This window comes from Crinia signifera, chromosome 19 (assembly GCF_055691185.1).
Source record: "Crinia signifera chromosome 19, ASM5569118v1, whole genome shotgun sequence".
Classification (NCBI taxonomy): domain Eukaryota; kingdom Metazoa; phylum Chordata; class Amphibia; order Anura; family Myobatrachidae; genus Crinia; species Crinia signifera.
The window spans coordinates 127,899,886-127,904,486 of NC_139226.1; positions in this window are offsets into that span (position 1 = coordinate 127,899,886).

Sequence of the window (4,601 nt, forward strand, 5' to 3'; positions counted from 1 at the left end):
AACTGATAGTAAATATGTGCAAGTACATGATTGCTTGGCATTCATTGTCCGTGCCTGAGATTGTTCACAAACTTTTTTTTTTTAATGTTTATTCGGGTTCAAAGTCAAATCGAGCAATGTGATGAATTTACAATAAGATGAGGTATATGTGACATGGTATATCAGACAATAGGACAACAATGATAATAATAGTAAACTATATACGTAGTAGTGCATAACAATATTCTTCACATTTGGCATCATATATATGAGATGGCGCACAAATATTCTAGGAACCTTCATTCACGTACTTTGTTTTGTAAAACCTTGTTTCATGCACAAATAAAATATACTGTATTTGTTTGTATTTCATTTTGTTGATGTGCTTTGCAAGATACCTCATTGAAATATAAAAATATTCCAAAATACAGAATAATCTGTTATCCAAAATTCTTCTGTTCCCGAGCATTTTGGATAAGGGATACTCAACCTGTACCTCTGAAATAGTGAAATGCCAGATAAAATAAGTCCCTTTTATACAGATGAGTGTTTTTACGCCACAGTATTCTCTCATTACTCTGACATGTTGCTCATATCACTACAATGTGCTAATGGTAGATGCTGCTACTACACTCGAGGCCTGATTCAGTAGCGACCGCATCTACAAGCACAACCAATTTGTGACTGTAAACACAAAGCTCCACACTTGCAGACAATAACAATACAAAATACATACATACAGGATCGTAACATCAATACAGCTCTACTATAAATATATATTTTTTCAATAAATTTATTTAAAAAAAAGCTGATTTTTTTTTTAAGCTAAAGGTTTTGTGCATGGGAGTGGGGTAGTGCTGCAGCTTCACCTATCTGCCAATGTGACAATGATTAATGGTGCTGAGCATCGGGACCAAAGGCACACTGACTGCATTAGTGCATTACTGGGAGTTGACTAAGTCCCATGAGACTTTGCACAAGAGGTCAGAGACTGAGAGACTTGTGCTGAGCTCTGCTTGGTGGAGCTCATCATATGCTTGTCAGGCCCATGGAGGACATCAGCAGCAGCGGCCTCGTCATGGGAGGGTTTTTAATTAGAGGCAGCACTGAGCCTGTCAGGGCTCTTACAGAGTAAGGTACAGAGCGACAAACACAGGTGTTTCATGTGGTATATATATATATATATATATATATATATATATATATTTATGTATATATTAACACCCCTCCCCCACCCCCTGCAGTTACTCATTAACCACGTATATGCAGCCTTTACTCTGTGCTTTGACAGTGTAATATTCTCCCATGCAGTTTGCAGCCAGTAATGACAACTGAGAAGGGGCCCCCCTGTCTAAAGTGACCCCGGGCCTCCTGAAGGCTTAATCCGGCCCGACGGTCATACCCATAAAAATTCCTCTTATTGCCCATTCTGGAGAAATGGGACATGAATAATGAGCTTGGGCACCCACATACCTACGGATGAAGTGCCAGAAATATTAAATGATAGAGCAGGCCCATAAGTAGGGAAAAGTATCCACTGCCTCTTGATGACATGTTAAACAAGAATGTCTATTAGAAGTTCCCTTGTGAAACCATCTGATTGCGGATAAATAAGTGATGATATGTATTTTAAAATTTGGGTGCTGCCCGGGGTTATTAGCGGGGGGGGGGGGCGGTGGCGGCGGGGGGGGGGGGTTGGAATTTGCAGCTACTGCCGGGGGGTGAGGTTGTGGTAACACTGCTGCCCGGGGGGGGCATATGGAATGACGCTAGCACCGGCACTGATAGGACCGACCCTGGCAGCACGATCGGCGGCCCAGCCATGTGAAAATCTGGACCAGCCCACCGGGAAATGGCCCAGTTTCCCGGCAGGCCAATGCATCCCTGTTCGTAATCAATGGAAACCAAAGATCTTAAAATGTGAATGCTCAGCAGTTGCCAATTTATGAAGGGATGAGCAGCCACGGCATCAAGGAAATTAGGATTCTGAATCAGAAGAAGATGGAGAATATAATACCTCTTTTATACCAAAACACCGGGTCACACCCGGGTTTTTGGACCCAGCTTCAAGCCGGGTGCGAACTAGCGTTTGGTCCCTTTTACACCAGCGCTTCCCCACCTGGTGCAGGCGGTTCCTGAGCCACCGCTTGGAGATGACATCATCTCCAAGCCCCGATCTCCGCCTCCGGGACCCGGACCGCTGTGCTGGGGGCAAGCCCAGCACTAAGGTAATCTGCTGGGCTGCCCCCAGTCCCCGTGCACCCCCAGCCCTCATCCCGCACACAGGCATCCATTCACCTCCTCCGCTGCTGTCTGACGAGTATAGCAGGTTGTACGTCCCCCATTGATGTAAACGGGAGCCGAGTCGGATGACCCGGCGTACCCATTTCCACCGCCCTCTACCCAGGTCCTAGCCGTGTTCTACCCAGGTCAGGACCTGGATAGAAGTCCCATTTAAAGGGACACGGTGTGACCCATGGTGGAGGTGTAAAAGGGGTGTTTGATGCACTGAGACTCGCTCTGTGGCGCAATATGTTCCAAAGTTTACTGGTTCTCTGTAACAATGGGTTCAGTTTTAGCAACTCCGATATTTGTTAATCGTGTAAATGGAGGAAACAGACTTGGTCACAACAATGATAAAACAAACTGGGTAGAAACAAACCTACATAGAGGTAGGAGGGCCCTGCTCGCAAGCTTACAATGTATAGACACTTCTCAATCCCTAACATTATTTCAACCTCATTGCTTAGCATAAATCCCAGACAGCACCATGATATCTCAGACTTTCTCCCCCTCGTCTACTTATTAGAGCCACCTAGTATACTCAGGCTGGTTCGTCACTTCCCTGGCCGCCAGCGACCTGTGGTACGATCGTCGTATCCACCACTGCTGGGTATGCAGTCGTTCGATAGACAATGTCTAGGTTGACAGTCACTAGTGGTCAATAATGGTCGACAGTAACTAGTTCAACACCTTAAAAGGTTCCAAACACCTTAGGTCGACACTTCCAAAATGTCGACACAAGCTTATGGTCAACATAGGCAAGTTAGACAGTGAAAAGGTTGAGATTAGTTTTTTTCCCCCCCAAAAAAGCGTTTTTTTCATACTTTACTATCCAAGTGGGCATAATGTAGAGCAGTGGCGGAACTACAGTGCACCAGGGCCCAAGGGGTTAAAGGGGCCCGGTGCTGCCGCCTGCCCGGCATGACAGAGTTCTGTGTTTCTTTTTTTTTATACTGTGCATGGCCGCGCGCGGGTGGCAGTGGGTACATAGCAGGGCGGCAGGTGCGTGTATGTGTGGGGCAGACATGGATGCAGAAGCAAAGGCAGCAGCGCCCTGCATCCATTCTGTGTCTGGCGGTGACCGTCCTCCTTCCAACAGGCAGCCAATCGCAAGGCTGCCTGTTGCTGCTCTCAGCCTTGGAGCCTGACAGGAAGTGAATTCCTGTCTGCTCTGAGGCTGAGCACGGAGGGCTCCAGGAGGAGTGGCGGAGCGTGAGCATCACAGACAGCAGAGCTGCCGTGCCAGGGGTAAGTTACTTGGAGGGAGGGGGCAGTGTATATATAATATACATTGCTGAAACATTAGGAATTATAGGGGGGGGGCTGCATAAAACTTGTTAAAATAAAACGGAAGCTGGAGGCAAAAAATATGTTATCATATTAAGGGGGGGGGGGGGGGGGTGGAGGGCACAAACCCTAACCCTCCCAGTCTAACTAACCATACACCCCCCTTCCCCTGCTGCCCAACTGTAACACCCCACCCTCAGCCTAACCTTAGTTATACACACCCCAGTAACCTAGCCCTAACTATACATCCCCCATAGACTTAACCCTATACATATACCCCCCCCCCCCACAGCCCAACCATTCACCACCCACCTGCAGCCTAACCCCACCCATCCCCCTCCCCACAGCCTAAACCTACCCATACTCTCCCGCCCGTAGCAGTCCATAGCACTAACCACACCCACCTGCAGCCTATAACCCTAACCACACCCACCCGCAGCCTATAACCCTAACCATACACACACATCCCACTGCCTGTAGCCCTAATCTTACACACACACACACACACACACACACACACACACACTGCAGCCGTCTTTGGTGCACACTGTTCCCATTTTGAGTGGGGCGGGGGGCCCAAAGAATATTTTTGCACCTGGGCCCACTACTCGCTAGTTCCGCCTCTGATGTAGAGTAGGAATATTATAGTGTGCCCAAATCATGGTGAGCGAAGCAAGCCATGCGAGAGGGCATGGTACATATAAATGGTGTCCATGTCGACTTACGATTACATAGACACTGAAAAATCATGAAAACCTCATGTCGACCTTTTCACTGTCGACCTTGCCTGTGTCAACCATAAGCATGTGTCGACCTTTTGGCAGCATCGTATGTCAACAGCAGGTATGTCAACATTTTTTGTGTCGACCTACTGACTGTCGGCCTAGATATTGTCTATATAATCTACTTCATGGCTCCGTTTGCCAGCCAGGCCGGGCTGATTAGCGCCCTCTATTGGGCAATGGTAGTCATGCGCGTGTGTGAGGTGCTATGACATTGGACAGCGCAGCCAGTCTCTATGGTAACGTTTACCCCTAAGCCGTCGCTTAGCC